Raw genomic sequence first — 22,096 nt, 5'->3', positions numbered from 1 at the left:
TTTATTGTTTTGCGTTTATGTCAGAACTGCTGTAACAATCAGCCACCCCTGTGCAAATCACCTCAAATGTACATGGTGCACTCTCCCTTCTGAGCTTTGTTGTGCGCCCCCAGAGCACTTTGCGCCAACATATGGGGTATCTCCGTACTCGGGAGAAATTGCATTACAAATTTCGAGGGTCTTTTTTCCCTTTTACCTCTTGTGAAAATGAAAAGTATGCGGCAACACCAGCATGTCAGTGTAAAAAAATAAATTTTTATACACTAACATGCTGGTGTAGACCCCAACTTCACCTTTTCATAAGGGGTTAAAGAAGAAAAAGCCCCCCAAAATTTGTTTGGCAATTTCTCCCGAGTACGGCGATACCCCATATGTGTCCCTAAACGGTTGCCCTGAAATACGACAGGGCTCCAAAGTGACAGAGCGCCATGCCCATTTGAGGCCTAAATTAGGGATTTGCATAGGGGTGGACATAGGGGTATTGTACGTCAGTGATTCCCAAACAGGGTGCCTCCAGCTGTTGCAAAACTCCCAGCATGCCTGGACAGTCAATGGCTGTCCGGCAATACTGGGAGTTGTTGTTTTGCAACAGCTGGAGGCTCCGTTTTGGAAACGGTAGCGTACCAGACGTTTTTCATTTTTATTGGGGAGAGAGGCTGTGTAGCGGTATGTGTATATGTAGTGTTTTTTACTTTTTATTTTAGATTAGTGTAGGTGTAGTGTGGTGTTTTTAGGGTACAGTCACACGGGCAGAGGTTCACAGCAAGTTTGCTGCTGGGAGTTTGAGCTGCAGCGCAAAATTTGCGCCATCTCAAACTTGCAGCACTCACTGTAAACCTCCGCCCATGTGAGTGTGAACCCTGTACATTCACATTGGGGGGGGGGGGGGGGGGGCAAACATCAGGCTGTTGCAAAACTACAACTCCGAGCATGCCCTTTGGCTGTCCGTGCATGCTCGGAGTTGTAGTTTTGCAACAGCTGGAGGCACACTGGTTGTGAAACACGGAGTTAGATAACAAACTGGTGTTTCGCAACCAGTGTGCCTTCAGCTGTTGCAAAAACTACAAATCTCAGCATGCAGTGACAGCAGAAGGGCATGCTGGGGCTTGTAGTTATGCAACAGCTAGAGGCATACTGCTACAACTCCCAGCATGCCCTTTGGCTGTCCGTGCATGCTGGGGGTTGTAGTTATGCAACAGCTGAAGGCACACTGGTTGCAAAACACTTGAAAGTTTATTACTTAACTTAGTGTTTCCAAACCAATGTGCCTCCAGCTGTTGCAAAACTACAACTCCCAGACTGCCCAGGCATGCTGGAAGTTGTAGTTCGGCAATATCTGAAGGATCAGATGTTGCCGAACTACAACTTCCAGCATGCTTGGGCAGTCCGGTATGCTGGGAGTTGTAGTTTTGCAACATCTGGAGGTCCACAGTTTGGAGACCACTGTATAATGGTCTCCAATCTGTGCTCTTCCAGATGTTACAGAACTACAACTCCCAGCATGCCTGGACAGACTGAGCATGCTGAGATTTGTAGTTATACAGTGGTCTCCAAACTGTGGACCTCCAGATGTTGCAAAACTACAACTCCCAGCATGCACAGAAAGCCAAAGGCTGTCTGGGCATGCTGGGAGTTGCAGTTTTGAAACTCATAGAGGCAGCCATTGCCACCATTGCCTCTTGAGAAAGCCGCGGAGGCGGCGAAACATGTAGAGGCGGCAATTGTGTGTATTTTTTAAGTGACACCAGAGTGATCCCCTGAACAGGCAGCCACTGCAGGGCTACCTAGTACCTGAGAGGACATTGATCCTATAGATGCACCCACTGATATATTTGGATCACATGGTTGTCAGTTTTAATCGTTTTGTTGTGGGAATTACTTTTTAACCAATATTAATAAAAGTTAACTTTTAAGGGGTAAGCAATAGGGGTTTACACCCCGGGCTTCGGCCTTGGGGTTTAGTTATTGAGTCTGATTTTGGCCCCTTACTACCCTAGGGTAGTTTTTTCCATATGGCTATCAGTGATAGCCACCATCTTACCAGGCGCTGCGGGATGCCGTGAGTAGCGGCAAAAATTTTCATGACGTACCTTGTACGTCATGGGTCGGGAACACCTTCCCACTCATGACGTACAGGTATGCCATAGGTCGGGAAGGGGTTAAAACAATAAATCAGAACAATCTATATTTGAATCTAAACTATCAGGAGGAGCCATTTGCCCCTTTAATATGTGACACAGATGGGTCTGACTGAGACTGAACGAGTGAGTAAATGAAATAAAAATGCAGCATGAAGGAAGAAGAAATAAACTCTTAGTTTACATGGCTGAGGAAAAAAAAAATCTGAAAAATATATATAAAATAAATAAACAATAGCTGTTATCATTAACCCCTTAACGACGAAGGACATATATTTACGTCTTCCGCCGGCACCCGCGATATGCCGCGGGGTCACGCGGTGTCCCCGCGTCATATCGGGTCGGTCCCGGCGGCTATCAACGGCCGGGACCCGCGGCTAATAAAGGACATCACCGATCGCGGTGATGCCCTGTATTAACCCTTCAGACACTGCGATCAAAGCTGACCGCCGCGTCTGAAGTGAAAGTAACCTGGCTGCTCAGTCGGGCTGTTCGGGACCGCCTCGGTGAAATCACGGCATCCCGAACAGCTTACAGGACACCGTGAGGGCCCTTACCTGCCTCCTCGGTGTCCGATTGACAAATGACTGCTCCGTGCCTGAGATCCAGGCAGGAGCAGTCAAGCGCCAATAACACTGATCACAGGGGTGTTAATACACGCCAGTGATCAGCATGAGAGATCAGTGTGTGCAGTGTTATAGGTCCCTATGGGAGCTATAACACTGCAAAAAAAAAGTGTTAATAAAGGTAATTTAACCCCTTCCCTAATAAAAGTTTGAATCACCCCCCTTTTCCCATAAAAAAATAAAACAGTGTAAATAAATATAAACATGTGGTATCGCCGCGAAAAAATGTCCGAACTATAAACATATATATCATTAATTAAACCGCACGGTCAATGGCGTACCTGTGCGTGGAAAAAAAAAAAATTATAGAGGTCAGAAGGGGACATTTTTGAACGTATAAATTAAACGTAGTTATGATTTTTTCCAGAAGTACGACAAAATGAAACCTATATAAGTAGGGTATCATTTTAACCGTATGGACCTACAGAATAATGATAAGGTGTCATTTTTACCGAAATATGCACTGCGTAGAAACGAAAGCCCCCAAAAGTTACAAAATGGCTTTTTTCTTCGATTTTATCGCACAATGATTTTTTTTTCCGTTTTGCCGTGAATTTTTGGGTAAAATGACTAATGTCACTGCAAAGTAGAATTGATGACGCAAAAAATAAGCCATAATATGGATTTTTAGGTGGAAAATTGAAAGGTTTATGATTTTTAAAAGTTAAGGAGGAAAAAACGAAAGTGCAAAAACTGAAAAACCCTGCGTCCTTAATGGGTTAAAGCTGTTAAACTAAAACATTAGGGTGACTAACTAACTAGAGAATCCATAGAAAGATGGTAGTGCTAGCGTACACTATCATAATAATAATTATATAACCAATAAATTACACAATTTATTACAAATTGATGATTTAAAAATGAAAAAATCACCTCTAGCAGATATTGGCTGACGTAAGCCATTCTGGGAGAGTGGGATACCGAGAGTAATGCCGCTGGTATTGAGCAGTAACCACCTGGCCGTGCCGCCCTCACCCTTGCGTTGCTGTGACTCCGCCTCTGCGTGACGTAACGGAACGTGCCGCGCATGCTACAGGGGAGGTCTGGAGGAGGAGCATGTCCGTCCTACCAGGGAAGGTTTTAGGCTTAGCGTGGCCCTGGGCAAAATGTGGTGCCCCAAAAGTCGTAATAGTGCACTAACCAGATTTGCACATTTTTGGTCACTTTAAATACCATAAAAAAATATCTAAAAAGCTATTGAAAAGTCCCATCAAAGCAAAACTGGTACCGATAAAAACTACAAAAAATTACCCTCATACATCCCCATATACAGAAAAATAAAAGTTATAGGGATCAGAATAGTACAATTTTATATTTTTTGTATAGTTCCCCCACATTAGGTTGGCCGCATAGTTCCCCCACATTAGGTTGGCAGTATAGTTTCCCCACATTAGGTTGGCAGTATAGTTTCCCCACATTAGGTTGGCAGTATAGTTCCCCCACATTAGGCTGGCAGTATAGTTCCCCCACATTAGGTTGTAGTTCCCCCACATTAGATTGGCAGCACAGTTCCCCCACATTAGGCTGGCAGTATAAGTCTCCCCACATTAGGTTGTAGTTCCCCAACATTCGGTTGGCAGTGTAGTTCCCCCACATTAGGTTGGCAGTATAGTTCCCCCACATTAGGTTGGCAGTATAGTTCCCCCACATTATGGTGTCAGTATAGCTCCCCCACATTAGGCTGGCAGTATAGCTCCCCCACATTAGGCTGGCAGTATAGTTCTCCCACATTAGGTTGGCAGTATAGTTCCCCCACATTAGGTTGGCAGTATAGTTTCCCCACATTAGGTTGGCAGTATAGTTCCCTCACATTAGGTGCAGTATAGTTTACCCACATTAGGTGCAGTATAGTTTTCCACATTAGGTGCAGTATAGTTCCCCCCACATTAGGTGCAGTATAGTTCCCCCACATAAGGTGCAGTATAGTTCCCCACATTAGGTGCAGTACAGTTCCCCCACATTAGGTGCAGTATAGTTCCCCCACATTAGGTGCAGTATAGTTCCCTCACATTAGGTGCAGTATAGTTCCCTCACATTAGGTGCAGTATTGCTCCCCCACAGACATACAGGCTTCAGCCATATACAGTGTACTGCCCCACTTCAGTGCTCCGACCACCGCTCCTTTGGTCTGGGGACACAATTGAGCAGGTAACTAACCATGCCCGCGCATCCTCCTCCTCGATGCTTTGCTCCTCCATTCCTATGGGCGCACGCTTGTGACGTCAGTGAGAAACCAGTGATCAATGTAAAAGATCAGTGTGTGCAGTGTTGTAGGTCCCTATGGGAGCTATAACACTGCAAAAAAAAAGTGCGGAAAAAAAGTGAATAAAGATCATTTAACCCTTCCCCTAATAAAAGTTTGAATCACCCCCCTTTTCCTATTTAAAAAAACAACTGTGTAAATAAAAATAAACATATGTGGTACGGTACGGTCAATGGCTTACGCGCAAAAAAATGTACTGCGTAGAAACGGAAGCCCCCAAAAGTTACAAAATTGTGGGTTTTTTTTCAATTTTGTCGCACAATGAATTTTTTTTCCGTTTCTCTGTAGATTTTTGGGTAAAATGACTGATGTCATTACAAAGTAGAATTGGTGGCACAAAAAATAAGCCATCATATGGATTTTTAGGTGCAAAATTGAAAGAGTTATGATTTTTTAAAGGTAAGGAGGAAAAAACGAAAGTGCAAAAATGGAAAAACCCTTGGTCATGAAGGGGTTAAAGGGAACCAATCAGCATATTTTAGCATATATAACGCTTGGCAATGTGTTATATATGCTAAAATCGTTATCCCCTGGGCGGGGACTTTCACTTACCAGCTCCGTTCGCTGCAGCCTTTACCCCGCCCCGACAGCTTGAATGACTGCTCATGTCACCGCTCTGCTCCATCTGCTTAGGGAGCAGAGCAGCGACGCGAGCTTTTATTCAAGCCGTCGGGGCAGGGCCACGGCCGCTGTGAACGGAGCTTGTAGGTGAAAGTCCCCGCCCAGGGGACTACTTTCCGGGCGGCCGGGGAGACTTTATAACTTAATATCTTCACCATCCCTGAGGGCACAAACGTCCCCCGGGGACAGTGAGGATAATGATTTTAGCATATATAATGCATTGCAAAGCGTTATATATGCTTAAATCTGCTAATTGGTTGCCATTAACTAAAATGACCTTAATGATCTTAGTGAAAAGGTGTATTGGTGGTCATTTAAATGTTGATGTATATTTATGTTAACATTGCCCCAACAGCCTCCATGTCCTCCACTGCCACACACTGGAAGAGGGGGACCTTTGGAGGATCGGGGCTCCAGACTGCAGGTAGGTATTAAAGTTTGACCGATATCGATTTTTTTAGGGCCGATACTGATAATCTGTCAACTTTCGGGCCGACAGCCGATAATTTATACCGATATTCCGGTATAAGTTATCGGCTATTTCAACCCCCTGGCGGGGCAGAAGCCGTTGCAGATCAATGATTTAAAGCGTACACTTTAAATCGATGAACTGCAGTGGCTTTTGCCGGGCCAGAGACCGCAGCTGACACCCGCTTCTCTCCCCCTGCCTGTCCTGGGGTCCTGTGTCTAACCACCACTGTTGCCCCATCGCCTCCCCCCCATCCTCTGCCCACATACCGCTGCTGTCCCATCGCCTCCCCCCATCTCCGGTGTTATAATTACCTGTTCCTGGGGGTCCGCGATAATTCTGGCTCCGTCGACATCCTTCGCTGTCACTGTGCGCACTGACTGTGATGTCGCGTTGGGGACGTCACTCGTCATTACGCAGCGCACAACAATAGCGCAGGAGCTAGAAGGATCGCGGACCCCGGGAAACGGGGAGGTGGGGAGGTGATGGAGCGGCGGCGGAATGTGGGCAGAGGATGGGGGGGCAGCGGTGGCTGTATGTGGGCAGAGGATGGGGGAGGCAATGGGGCAGCGGCGGCGGTATGTGGCCAGAGGATGGGGAGGCAATGGGGCAGCGGTAGCGTTGGTCGTCTCTGGGCGGGGCGAGGGACAGGGCATTATCGGCATATCAGCAGGGTAATTGCCAATACCGATAATGTCCAAAATCTTCATTATCGGCCGATAATATCAGCCAAACCGATAATCGGTCGATCCCTAGTAGGCATAGCAGTCCGAGACCCTGCATCGGTCTCCTGTTCACCCTCACTATAACCCGATGTATCGGTTATAGTGCGGGTGAACGGGTGACCGTTTTCCTTTAAAGGACATCTGCAGTGTGATTGACACTTATCCCCTTTCAACAGGATAGGGGATAAGTGTTTGATCGCGGGGGGTCCGACCGCTGGGACCCCCTGTGATCTCCTGTACGGGGCCGCGGCTGTCCTGTGCAGGGGGTGTGCCGGCCGCAGCATGACGTTGCAGCCGGCACGCCTCCTCCATACATCTCTATGGGAGAGGCGGGGAGGCAGCGTTCGTGCCTCCCCGTCTTCCCCATAGAACTGTATGGGGACGGGGAGGAGATGGGGCATCACCGTCGACCTCAAGGTCGACACTACGCGCCTTAGCGCTCACCATGAGGGAGATCGCGGGGGTCCCAGCGGTCGGACCCCCAGCAATCAAACACTTATCCCCTATCCTGTGGATAGGGGATAAGTGTTATACCGCTGCAGTTGTCCTTTAACACGAGTACATCTTGTTTAACAGTTCCTATAGCACATGTACTGATTTCAGGAAGGATATTTCTTATTAAAGGGGATGTAGCTCAGTGGTAGAGCGCATGCTTTGCATGTATGAGGCCCCGGGTTCAATCCCCGGCATCTCCAAGGAATTTTTTTTATTAATTACCTTTGTTAAATAACTATTGTTTGCCTTTTTATATACTTAAAATGAACTGACCTTGCTTTTGAATTGAGGCTTAACAGAATTATTTTGAAAAACAAAATAATTGGCTTAGACAAAAATGATGGTACTTATAGAAAACATAAGTAATAATTTGACAATAGGGACATGATAAACTAACATGCGTCCTGCAACTAGTATCACAGGTGTCCCCAAATTTGTAATCAGTCAGTCTGCCTATCTATAGGGTGAAAAACAGTCACTGTGCTGTTTGCTATCATAGACAGAAATTTATCAAAACCTGTTCAGAGGAAAAGTTCACCAGTTTCCCATAGCAACTAATCAGATAGCTTTTTTGATTTTTCAGATGCTTTTTTTAGGGTAAGTTCACACGTACTGCAGATTTTGCTACCCATAGACTTCAATAGGTAGCAAAATCTGAAGCTGATCTGCAGGAGAAAGTATGCACGTGTGAATATACCCTTAGAATGAAAGAAGCAACCTGATTGGTTGTTATGAGCCACTAGTCCAAATTTTCTCTGCCCCGGTTTTGATAAATCTTCCCATGATGTGTACCACACTGAACATGAACCACAGAAAGTGTTGAGAGAGGGAGTAGCACTGGGTGTCTTGAGTGAAAAGTTGGAGAAATATTTGTGTGTGGAGAATCCAGTAACACCAATATTCCATTAATTGCTGAAAATCCACAAGGGACTCTTCCTGCCCCCTTTCCCTTGTGGAAAGATTAGGGGAATGGGTAGATGTCTACCTACAGCCATTAACCAAAATTACCCCCACGTATATTAGAGACACAGGACACACTATTGCCATGTTAAAAGACCAAAAATGGGAGGACCACTTTTCGTGGGCCACATGTGACATTGTTGCTTTGTACCCCTCAATCACTTGGAAAGAAGGTTTGGATGCTTTATTTTTTATTTTTTTGGCCTAAAAAACTATAGCACCCTGGTCTGAAGGAATTTCTTATGTTGATCACAATTTTTTCATGTTTGATCAGGAATACTTCCTTCAGACCAGGGAGAGCTCCCATGGGAGCCAAATATTCTCCAATGTTAGCAAACATTTTTATGATTTTCTGGGAGATTAAATATATTTTTACTACAAACAATCCTTTTTTTGATTGCATCCAATGGATAGGGCGTTTCATAGACAACCTACTCATTATTTGGAGGGGTACAAAGCAACAATTTGACTCATACAGTTAATGACAATAATTTAAATCTCAGATTTATTTTTGGGATATAACACTGACTACCCAGCGCAATAAAATTATTATAAGTCCGTACAGGAAGGAGACATCTACTAATTCTATTCTAATGGCAACATCTTGCCATCCGAAACATGTTATCGAAAATATCTCATATGGGGAATTATGTAGATTAAGGAGAAATTCTACATTGTAGGATACTTTTTCAATAGAGGTAGAACAACTAAATGAGAGGCTAAGGGTAAGGGGTTACACCAAAAAGAACTTGGATAGGGTTGTCAATAGAATAAAAGATCAAGGTAGTAAAAACATGAAACAGAAGGCAATGAGAATAAAAAAAAAAAATGGTAATAAAAACAGGAATGAAAAAAGAGGAATAACAAATAGGGAAAATGTAAGGAGAAAGCCAGCATTTGTAACAGCTTCTAGTGTGCAGTTTGCAGCAATAAAACAAATTATATTAAAATACCTACCAGTTTTGCAGGTGAATATAACATTGAGAGATATAATCGCATCTGGTGCGAATGTCGTACCTAGAAGGGGGTCCGTCATTGGGATCAATACTATCCCCTAGTACGTATAGCAGCAATAAGAGTAGCACCCAGGTTGAGCAAAAAAACACACCCTGGTTGAAATACACAGGTAATGTAGGATGTGGACACACCAGATGTTTAACATCATACACCACAAATCAAACGTATCATATTCAAAACTATATTAATTGCTGATCCACATATATAGTCTACTTAGCATCTTGCACACAGTTACAATATGTGGGATCCAGTAGCAATGAAATGAAGGTACGAATCAGGAGGCACATTTCAGATACAAAAGGTTCGAAAGTGGGCATTTCTGCCCTGACCCATCACTTCATTGAAGTACATGATGGAAGTACGGATTCTCTCAAAGTTAAGGGAATTGAAACATTTTGGATGTTGGTACTTAAAACAGTCCTTCCCCTAGGTCTAAACCAAAGGCTAGATATGATCTCAGTATATTAATAAATTCAATGGCCCTCATTTACTATTCTAAACCCGACCTCTTTTGTCGGGTTTTTTTGTCGCATCTTTGTCTGCGCCATGTCGCAGACATCGTGCACCAGTCTGCGACATTTTTTCCCGACAGACCCGATGTGGATTCTCCCAAACCCGAAAAAGGGGCGTTACCCGACATTTCTGAGCTTTCCCACGTATTTATTAAGGTTTCCAACCCGAATTTGTTGAATTGTTGTGGATTTTTTCCCGACAGCTCAGAGGAGTTGGAAACCAAAACCTACAAAACCCACGTGCGACAAACAGGATGCGACATAATAATAAATACCAGGGAAAAAAGCAGTCGGGTAAGAAAGCAACATAGACTTACAACCCGATTTTCTTAGTAAATGAGGGCCAATCTCTTAGTGTGAACATCGCCTTAAATGTTTCACCAACCTTTGATTCTGAGCCAAATACATCTGTTAAGTAATTTCAAATGTGAATGCGGTCCTTAACGATTCATGTCGAAATCAAACCCAGTGTACTGAAGTAGGAATCCAGAACAAGTTTTCCAGCTATCTCTTTTAACGTAATCATGTGATGTAACTTGGTGTATATTTTAACAGGTTTGTGTATTTGGAATCATTCTATGACTAAGCGCTGTATTGCGAGAAACGCGTCAGTAGTTTCCTGTTCCTATGTCTTGTGGAATTGATGTGAATTTTCAGTCAAGGCAAGTTTTATCAGATCACCTTGAGCTGGACAACAGTTTTCTTTGGTTGGATTTGTTCATTGAAGCCGGGGCGGTGCCGGCGGATCCGTGGCACAGGTGTGTCTGAGAGGCGGGAGTGTAGCTGCATATCCTGGACACTTTTGTACAGTTGCACAAAGGTTTAAACCCTTAGGCTAAGTTTCAACTTTTTTTTTATTTATTTCTGGGGAAAAATGCCAAGAAAAACACCAATTCTGCCGCATGGCCATAAAAAGCTGCAGCCAGATGTTAGCTGTAAATCAATGAGAAATCGCTAAATTCTTTTTCCACTTGGCGTTTTTTTTTTTTTATTCTTTGGGCAGCATGTTGAGCCACTGGCGTTTTTTCCGTGAAATTGTGGCATTTTACTCCCATAGAATTCTACGGGAGTAAAAGAAATGCCATGTGGGTTTTAACTTTGGCATTTTTTCAGGCGGTTTTTATTCTCTTTTCTACTTTAGCGATCCAAAAAAGTGATGGAGATACCTTTTATAATAAAATTTTGTAGGGTACCATTGTAATAAAAAAAATAATAAAAAAATTGTATTTATTTTTTTATAACTAAATTTTTATTAATTTTTAAACAGGGATCAATTTATGTGGGCGGGCAGGGCAATAAAAATGTAGTGTGTGTGTGTGTTTTTCATTTTTTATTCTTTATTTTTTTAGGTGGTACTACTACTACTCCCAGCATGGAACACACTGTTCCATGATGGGAGTAGTAGTACCTGTACTAATTGACAGATCGCCCCGGGTTCTGTTGCGATCCTCCTGTATAATTTATAGATGCGGCTGACCGCTCTACTATGGTCCACTGCACTGCTGTATATATACACCTATTCATATTTTCCGCAGAGAGCTGTGATTGGCCAGATGGGTCCAGCCAATCACAGCTCTCTGTGGGAAATATGAATAGTTGTATATATACGTCAGTGCAGGGGACCATAGAAGAGCCGCCAGCCGCATCTATACATTATACAGGAGGATCACAGCGGGGGTCAGAAGTGACATCCACTGTGATCTTTCCTTAACTGCAGGTACTACAGCTCCCAACATGGAACAGAGTGTGCTCCATGATTGGAGCACCTGCAATTAAGGAAAGATCACAGCAAGTGTCACTCCTGACATCGCTGTGATCGTCCTTCTATTGCAGAGATGCGGAATGGCTCTATACAGTGCTCGCATCTTTGCATTATACTCCGGCCAGTGATGTGAATAGAACATCACTCATTCATATTTCCCTCTGAGAGCTGTGATTGGCTGCAACTATCTGGCTAATCACCCCTCTGGGCGGGAAATATGAATGAGTGATGTTCTATTCAAATCACTGGCCAGAGTATAGTGCAGAGATGCGAGCGCTGTATAGAGTCACTTCGCATCTCTGCTATATTATGGACGATCGCATCGGTCGATATGCCTATTAGTACAGGGACTACTGCTCCCATCATGGAACAGTGTGTTCCATCCTGGGAGTAGTAGTACTACCTAAAAATTTTCAAAAAAGAGAGAAAAAAAAAAGTGAAACACACACACTTTATTAACCGCTTAACGACCAAGGACGTATATTTACGTCCTTGGCCGGCTCCCGTGATATAACGCGGGGTCACGCGGTCATATCTGGTCGGTCCCGGCATCTGATGCCGGGACCTGGGGCTAATAGCGCGCGGCAGCGATCGCGGTGCCGTGCGCTATTAACCCTTTAGACGCGGTGTTCAAAGTTGAACCGAAAGTGAAAGCTGCCCGGCTGCTCAGCGGGGCTGATCGGGACTACCGCAGTGAAAATGTGGTGTCCCGATCAGCTGGGACACGAGCGGAGGTCCTCTTACCTGCCTCCGGCGTGTCCCCTCGGCGATTGATTGCTCCAAGCCTGAGATTCAGGCTTGAGCAATCGACCGCCAATAACGCTGATCATTGCAAAGCTATGGCTTTGCAGTGAAAAGTGCTGGCAATCAGTGTGTGCATTGTTATAGGTCCCTATGGGAGCTATAACACTGCAAAAAAAAAAAAAAAAAGTGTTAAAAAAAAGTTAATAAATGTGATTTAACCCTTTCCTTAATAAAAGTTCAAATCACCCCCTTTTCCCATAAAAAAAACACCATGTAAATAAAAATAAATATAAACATATGTGGTATCGCCGCGTGCGTAAATGTCTGAACTATATTAATATATAATTAATTAAACTGCACGGTCAATGCCGTATGCGCAAAAAAATCCCAAAGTCGAAAATAAAGTATTTTTGGTTGCTTTTTATATCATGAAAAAAATGAATAAAAAGCGATAAAAAAGTCCGATCAATACAAAAATGGTACCTCTAAAAACGTCAGATCACAGCGCAAAAAATTAGCCCTCATACCACCCCATATGCGGAAAAATAGATAACAATTTTAAAGGGGTTATGCGCTGCCCTGACTTTTGGAGCTCCGCTCACAGCATCCGGAAGTTCATTTCTCCGAACGCTGTGTGCGGGCTTCCGTGTTTGCGGCCGCCAAGCGTGACGTCTCGCCCGCCCCCTCAACAAAAGTCTATGGGAAGGGGTGCGACCGCTGTCACACCCCTTCCCATAGACTTTAGTAGAGGGGGCGGGCGTGACTTCACGAGGGGGCAGGCGAGACGTCACGAGGGGGCGGGCGAGATGCCGGCGTTACGTCACGCCCGGCGGCCGCAAACACGGAAGCCCGCACACAGCGTTCGGAGTAATGAACTTCCGGACGCTGTGAGCGGAGCTCCGAAAATTAGGGCAGCGCACAACCCCTTTAAACGTATACATTTTTCTGCATGTAGTTATGATTTTTTACAGAAGTACAACAAAATCAAACCTATATAAGTAGGGTATCATTTTAATCATATGGACCTACAGAATAAAGATAAGGTGTCATTTTTACCAAAAAATGTACTGCGTAGAAACGGAAGCCCCCAAAAATTACAAAATGGCATTTTTTCTTCAATTTCGTCGCACAATGATTTTTTTTTCTGTTTCGCCGTAGATTTTTGGGTAAAATGACTGATGTCACTGCAAAGTAGAATTAAAATAAGTAAAAATAAGCCATCATATGGATTTTTAGGTGTAAAATTGAAAGGGTTATGATTTTTAAAAGGTGAGGAGGAAAAAACGAAAGTGCAAAAACGGAAAAACCCGTGGCCCTTAAGGGGTTAAAAATGTATTAAAATTTCATTATAAAAAATATAAATTTCGTTAAATAAATATTTTTCATCACTACTGCATTTTTTTTTCTTTTGGTACCCAACAAATTTTGGGTACCATAAAAAAACGCCAAAGGGGCCAAAAATGCAATTTCCACACAAATGAAAAAACACAGGAAATTGCAATTGTGTTTTTTCAGGCATTTTTTCTTTTTTCAAACCAAAAAAAGCAGGACAAAAAAAACAAGTAGAAACTTAGCCTTAAGGTTGCAGGAATTTTTTATTTTTGCACTTAAATTTTTTTCTGTATGTCCAAACGATTACAACAATACATAATTTATTTAGGTTTTAACCCCTTAAGGACCCTTGACGTACGCGTACGTCATGACAACCTGGTACTTAAGGACCCATGACGTACGCGTACGTCATGAACAATTCCGGCCCCTGCCGCGCGCCGGGCGGGGATCGGAAGCAGATGCCTCCTGAAATGCTTCAGCAGGCATCCAGGGCAAATGCCGAGGGGGGCCATGTAGGCAAATGCCGAGGGGGGCCTGCGATCTGCGGCGATACCGGGTTGATCGGGTCTCTGGGACCCGACCGCCCGTTAATTTTGCATGATCCCGGTTGTCACAGACAGCCAGGACCATGCTGATGTTGCAGAACTACAACTCCCAGCATGCCTGGACAGTTTTGGCATACTGGGAATTGTAGTTTTGCAACATCTGGAAGGGCACAGATTGGGAACCACTGTATTAGTGGTCTGCAAACTGTAGTCCTCCAGATGTGGCAAAACTACAACTCCAAGCATGCTGGGAGTTGTAGTTCGGCAACATCTGGCTCTAAAGATGTTGACGAACTACTACTTCCAGCATGCCTGAGAATGTTTGGGAGTAGTGGTTTTGCAACAACTGGAGGCACACTGGTTGGGAAACATTGTCTGTTTCCTAACTCAGTGTTTCCCAACCCGTGTGCCTCCAGCTGTTGTAAAACTAAAACTACCAGCATGCACTGACAGACTGTGCATGCTGGGAGTTGTAGTTTTGCAACAGCTGGAGGTTCCCCCCCCCCCCCCCTGTGAATATACAGGGTACATTCACATGGGCAGGGGGCTTACAGTGAGTATCACGCTGCAAGTTTGCAATGCAGCAAATTTTGCGCGGCAGCTCAAACTCGCAGCAGGAAACTCGCTGTAACCTCCCGCCTGTGTGACTGTACCCGAAAAACACTACACTATACTAACACAAAATAAAAAGTAAAAAACACTACATATACACATACCCCTACACACACACCCTCCCCTCCCCAATAAAAATGAAAAACATCTGGTACGCCACTGTTTCCAAAATGGAGCCTACAGCTGTTGCAAAACAACAACTCCCAGTAATGCCGGATAGCCGTTGACTGTCCAAGCATGCTGAGAGTTTTGCAACAGCTGGAGGCACCCTGTTTGGGATTCACTGGCATAGAATACCCCTATGTCCACCCCTATGCAAATTCCTAATTCAGGCCTCAAATGCGCATGGCGCTCTCACTTTGGAGCCCTATCGTATTTCAAGGCAACAGTTTAGGGTCACATATGGGGTATTGCCGTACTCGGGAGAAATTGCCTAACAAATTTTGGGGGGCTTTTTCTCCATTAACCCCTTATGAAAAGGTGAAGTTGGGGTCTACACCAGCATGTTAGTGTAAAAAAAAAATAATTTTTACACTAACATGCTGGTGTTGCCCTATACTTTTCATTTTGACAAGAGGTAAAAGGGAAAAAAGCCCCCCAAAATTTGTAATGCAATTTCTCCCGACTATGGAGATACCCCATATGTGGGCACAAAGTGCTCTGGGGGCGCACAACAAGGCCCAGAAGGGAGAGTGCGCCATGTACATTTGAGGTGATTTGCACAGGGGTGGCTGATTGTTACAACGGTTTTGACAAACGCAAAAAAAAAAAACACATGTGACCGCATTTCGGAAACTACACCCGTCACGGAATGTAATGAGGGGTGCAGTAAGAATTTACCCCCCACTAGTTTCTGACAGATCTTTGGAACAGTGGGCTGTGCAAATTAAAAATTTCGTACAGCCCACTGTTCCAAAGATCTGACAGACACCAGTGGGGGGTAAATGCTCACTGTACCCCTTGTTACGTTCCTCAAGGGGTCTAGTTTCCAAAATGGTATGCCATGTGGGTATCTTTTGCTGTCCTGGCACCATAGGGTCTTCCTAAATGCGACATGCCCCTGAGCAAAATTTGCTCTCAAAAAGCCAAATATGACTCCTTCTCTTCTGAGCATTGTAGTTCACCCGTAGTGCTCTTCAGGTCAACTTATGGGGTACCTCCATACTCAAAAGAGATGGGGTTACAAATTTTGGGGGGTATTCTTTGCTATTAACCCTTGCAAAAATGTGAAATTTGGGGGGGAAACACACATTTTAGTGAAATTGTTTTTTTTTATTTTTATTTTTTACATATGCAGGGGTATATATGGGGTATTAAGGCTCATTTTATTCCTTGTTACGTTCCTCAAGGGGTCTAGTTTCCAAAATGGTATGCCATGTGTTTTTTTTTTTTTTTGCTGTTCTGGCACAATAGGGGCTTCCTAAATGCAACATGCCCCCCAAAAACCATTTCAGAAAAACGTACTCTCCAAAATCCCCTTGTCGCTCCTTCACTTCTGAGCCCTCTACTGCGCCCGCCGAACACTTTACATAGACATATGAGGTATGTGCTTACTCGAGAGAAATTGGGCTACAAATGTAAGTATAAATTTTCTCCTTTTACCCCTTGTAAAAATAAAAAAATTGGGTCTATAAGAACATGCGAGTGTAAAAAAAATGAAGATTGTAAATTTTCTCCTTCACTTTGCTGCTATTCCTGTGAAACATCTAAAGGGTTAAAACACTTACTGAATGTCATTTTGAATACTTTGGGGGGTGCAGTTTTTATAATGGGGTCATTTGTGGGGTATTTCTAAGATGAAGACCCTTCAAATCCACTTCAAACCTGAACTGGTCCCTGAAAAATTGTGATTTTGGAAATTTTGTGAAAAATTGGAAAATTGCTGCTGAACTTTGAAGCCCTCTGGTGTCTTACAAAAGTAAAAACACGTCAATTTTATGATGCAAACATAAAGTGGACATATTGTATATGTGAATAAAAAACAAAATTATTTGGAATATCCATTTTCCTTACAAGCAGAGAGCTTCAAAGTTAGAAAAATGCAAAATTTTCAAACTTTTCATCAAATTTTGGGATTTTTCACCAAGAAAGAATGCAAGTATCGACAAAATTTTACCACTATGTTAAAGTAGAATATGTCACGAAAAAACAATCTCGGAATCAGAATGATAAGTTAAAGCATTCCAGAGTTATTAATGTTTAAAGTGACGGTGGTCAGATGTGCAAAAAATGGCCGTGTCCTAAGGTGTAAAATGGCTGGGTCCTTAAGGGGTTAAAGCCATGACCGTAAATGTTTGCCCCCCTGAAAATTTTCAAGAAAATGAAGTATTTCTCACAGAAAAGAATTGCAGTAACAAATGTTTTGCTATACACATGTTTATTCCCTTTGTGTGTATTGGAACTAAACCAAAAAGGGAGGAAAAAAAAGCAAAGTGCACATAATGTCACACCAATCTCCAAAAATGGGCTGGACAAAATTATTGGTACCCTTAACTTAATATTTGGTTGCACACCCTCTGTTGTCAATGTTTAGTGTGGCACACAGAAACACAATGCAAAGACTAAGTGAACTTCTCTCCTTTTTATCTGCTTTCAGGTGTGATTTTTATATTGCCCACACCTGTTACTTGCCCCAGGTGAGTTTAAAGGAGCATCACATCTTATTTTTCACAATTTTGAAAGGGTGCCAATAATTTTGTCCCGACCATTTTTGGAGTTTGGTGTGATATTATGTCAAGGGAATAAACATGTGTATAGCAAAACATATGTCACTGCAATCCTTTTCAGTGAGAAATACTTCCTTTTCTAGAAAAATGTCAGGGGTGACAACATTTAAGGCCATGACTGTATATTTTATTTTAATACTAACCAGCCCTCATTTACTAATGTCAACCCGACTCTTTTTGTCGGGTTGTGCGGCACAAATTTGGTGGCACAACCCAACAATATATCATCACTCTGAGTGTTTTTTAAACCCGTCAAAATGGGCATGGTTATCACAAAAAGGGGCGTGTTCCCGAAAAAAAAGAAAAAACACTCGGAGTATGATGAAAAACTCACAGGAAAACCTGTGAATTTTTCTTCACCAAAACCCAACAGCTCTGAGCTGTCGGGAAATTACTCAAAACTGACTAAATCCTACCCCCATCATGGAACAGGGTCTGTTCCATGTTGGGGGTAGTAGTACAGGGGCAAAGGGGTTGATCGCATCGGGTCTCACTTCTGAGACCCGATCCAATCAAGAGTTATTAAGCAGGGGAGCGGGTGGCATGGTCCACTCCCCAGAGATGTACGATGTATTTTACTTTCATTTTCAAATTCCCCCCCGGGATCCCTGAATGGGCCGTACTGAGGAGCCATTCAGGGATCCCTGCGGGGTTCTCAAATAGAAGAGCTGCTGTGGGGAAAGATATATAGAATCGCTGGGGGGTTTGTCTATGTCCCGACAGCTTCTATATATCTTGTCCCCCGCCCTGCTATCATATACCCACCGCAGCGCATGTGTATATATATATATATATATGCCTCCCGCACAGCGCAATCATATGTCCCCCGCACAGCGCATGTTATATATGCCCCCCGCACACTGCAATCATATGTCCCCCGCACAGCGCATGTTATATATGCCCCCCGCACAGAACATGTTATATATGCCCCCCGCACAGCACATGTTATATATGTCCCCTGCACAGCGCAATCATAAGCTCCCGTTAGCGATATCATTGACAAGCATTTTATTAGCAGAGCATCTCCGGGAAGCCGCTGACCAATGCTCCGCTTGTCAGTGATAGCGCTTCAGAGGCATATGTGTATAGAAGCGAAGTGGGGACCAGATATATAGCGTTATCTGGTCCCCATTTCGCTTCTATACACAATCCTCCTGAGTACAAACACCACAGCTGCCCCATCGCCTCCCCCATCCCCGGTGTTATAATTACCTGTTCCGGAGGTCCGCGCTTCTTCTGACTCCGGCGCTGTCACTGTGCGCTGCGATGCGCAATGACGAGTGACGTCCCCAATGCGACGTCACCGTCAGTGCGCACAGTGACAACGCCGGAGCCAGAAGAAGCGTGGACCTCGGGAACAGGTAATTATAACACCGGGGATGGGGGAGGCGATGGGGCAGCTGTGGTGTTTGTACTCAGGAGGTTTGTGTATAGAAGCGAAGGGGGGACCAGATAACGCTATATATCTGCTCCCCACTTCGCTTCTATACACATATGCCTCTGAAGCGCTATCACTGACAAGCGGAGCATTAGCAGAGCATCGGTCAGCGGCTTCCTGGAGAGATGCTCTGCTAATAAAATGCTTGTCAATGATAGCGCTACCAGAGCTTATGATTGCGCTGTGCGGGGGACATATGATAGCGCTGTGCGAGGGGGGCATATATAACATGCGCTGTGCGGGGGGCATATATAACATGCGCTTTGCGGGGGGCATATATAACATGCGCTGTGTGGGGGATATATATAACATGCGCCATGCAGGAGGGCATATATAACATGCGCTGTGCGGGGGGGCATATATAAAATGTGCTGCGGTGGGTATATGATTGCGCTGTGCGGGGGGCACAATTTTTTTTCCCCATACGACACATTTGTAAATCAGGGAGAAAAATACACAGAGTAAATGAAGAAACACTCATTAAGTAAATGAGGGCCACTGTGTATGAAAATGAGTCTGCTTAAAATTGTCCTCTTTTAAATCATATAACTTTTTTCTGTATAGAGGGAAAAAATATTTTGCACCATGAGCTACAGTTTTTCATCTGTACCATTTTTGATTTAATATGACCTTTTGATCTTTTATTTTTTTATTTTTATTTTTTTATAGTATACTAAGTAGTTTATAGTTTGCACTTTTACGCACAAGGCGCAACCACATATGTTTATTTACATAATTTTATTTAAAAAATACGAAAGGGGGGTGATTCATTCATTCATTATTTGTTATTGGTGCTCCATTGCTCCAGTCTACCATAGATTCCTAAAGCATTGGAGCCCCGATTGGACAGCAGGGAATAAGATAAGAGATTTCCCTCCATTAACAGATCGGATCGGGATTTGGCCATGATGTTCTGATCACCTACCCTGAGCTACTGGCAAGTGATTTTTGCAACTTTTTGATGCCGCAATCAACTAAGGTTAATGCTGGACATCAGCTCGATCTGCAATGACCGCTATTAGGGTGAGTTCATATTTTTGCTGCAGATTTTGCTGCCCATTTACTTCAATGGGTAGCAAAATTTGCTACAGAAAATCTGCAGCAGATCTGCAGCAAAAATACGCACATGTGAACGCACCCTTAGCCACGGTTTCTGTCTGCTGATAGCAGCCAGGACCAACCCGGTATGAAGCATGCTCAGCTCCATAGCGTGCTTTATAGAATTGTACATTTACGCCCTGCGTTGTTAACCCCTTGGGGACCAAGCCCATTTTGACTTTAAGTACCTCCCATCAACAAAACTGTCCCTAATCCCCCCCCCCCACCCCAATCTCTCCCTGACACTCACTGATTATATCCCTTTATTAATTTTTTCTAAATAAAATGCAGATAAATATCTTTTATTACAGTCAGTGGAGCTGCTCAGGCTCCCGCCATGTGCGAGGGAGGAAGGGGCGTCACCCGATAGGCGTGACATCATCTGAGTCCGGCCTGGGCTTGCTTTCGCCTCTCTTCCTCTATACTGGCCATGATTGTTTTCCTAACAGTGTATCTCCAGCTGTTTCACCACTACAACTCCCAGCATGCCCGGACAGCTATTGGCTGTCAGGGCATGCTGGGAGTTGTAGTGGTGAAACAGCTGAAGGCACCCTGTCTTGAAAACAATCTATCTTTGTTACCGCCCTCCCCGAACCCCCACTCCTACGCAGCCATTATTAGAGATGAGTGAATTTTTGTAAAATTCGATTCGGCCAGTTCGCCGGAATAATAATTTTTTTTTGGTTCAGGTTGAATTTATTTGCGGCGAATTGCTACTAAAAATGGCTATTTCAGGCCTACAGAGAGCCTCAATAGGGGTGTAGAACACTTTGCTTTGTTCAAACACGCATAGGGAGTGTGCTGTGTTAGTGAAATAATACTGTTATTCAGTATGACATGCAGATTACAGGCATTGCTATTAGAATCACTGCTGCAGTGTCTAGATGTGGCAGATTTTTTATGTAATTTTCATTTAATTTTAATTTATTTTAATTTTTTGATTACCCTTTCTGGTGAGCATCAAGCTGGCGGTCTGCTGCGAGGCAAGCTACCACCTGTTCCAGCCCTTGCCTCTCAGTGCACCCCATGCTCTGAGTGTCAACTTGAAAAGGGTGGGACTGCAGTACCAGAAACTTGGACAGGAGCACATTCAGCTTCTTTGCCATTGGATAAGTGGGTGCATAAAGCTAGAAGTGGCTGCAGTGAAAGAGCTTGTACTTGTCTCTTAAAATCGAGCTGGCGGTCCTCCGTCAGGTGAGATACCACCTGTTCCAGCCCCTGCCTCTCAGCGCCCCCGACTGTGAAAGTGCGAATGTTTCATTTAATCAGTTATGGTTTATTGTTATCGCTCCAAGCTGTTTCATTGGATTCTTGTGATAATTCCACAGGTATGATGTCAACGACCATAGGGCCTCAGTCTTGAAAAGATTTCATTGATTTTTTAAAATTTCAGATTTATATTAGATCCCCAAGTTTAATGTCCCGGTGTTTACTGTGAACTAATACTGTATGACCACAAAACCCAAACTAACAAGGATTCACATGGCGGTACAATGACAGAGCCTAGAGGTGACAGCAGCATGAGGAGACCATAATCTGGCAGAATGACACAGCCTGGAGTTGGCGGCAGCATTAGGAGACCATAGGGCTTCAAAACCCCTAAGATTAAAAGATGACTTTTCAAATTTAAATTGAAGATTTATGGTAGCTAGGGCTACTACAAAAATTTGTAGGTAATGTCCAAGGCCCAGCAGCATCAGTAAACCATATAGTGGCTGAATGACACAGCCTGGAGCTGGCAGCAGCATGAGGACACAATAGGGCTTCAAAATCCCTAAGATTAAAAGATGAATTTTAAAAATGTAATTGAAGATTTATGGTAGCTAGTGCTACTATAAAACTTTTTAGGTAATGTCCCAGGCTCAGCAGCATCAGTAAGGCTAGGTTTCCACTTGTTTTATTGGGGGGCAAAATCACCAATAGAAACGCCCATTCTGCCGCAATTTTTAAAAATCTCTGCGGCCAGATGTTAGCTGCAAGTCAATAGGGAACTGAAAAATGCCATATCCACTT

The 22,096-nt window shown here is 43.8% G+C and overlaps 1 long non-coding RNA gene and 1 other non-coding gene across 2 annotated transcripts in view; both read left to right on the top strand.

Annotated features, from left to right (window-relative positions):
* Positions 1-22,096, top strand: part of LOC130284006 (uncharacterized) — a 45,877-nt gene that overhangs the window by 10,891 nt on the left and 12,890 nt on the right. The window lies entirely within an intron of this gene.
* On the top strand, positions 7,466-7,537 carry TRNAA-UGC (transfer RNA alanine (anticodon UGC)). Its single transcript has one exon. It is a non-coding gene; the product is annotated as a tRNA-Ala (tRNA).

This window comes from Hyla sarda, chromosome 1 (assembly GCF_029499605.1).
Source record: "Hyla sarda isolate aHylSar1 chromosome 1, aHylSar1.hap1, whole genome shotgun sequence".
NCBI classification, from domain to species: Eukaryota; Metazoa; Chordata; class Amphibia; order Anura; family Hylidae; genus Hyla; species Hyla sarda.
This window is presented reverse-complemented; position numbering and strand designations above follow the sequence as displayed.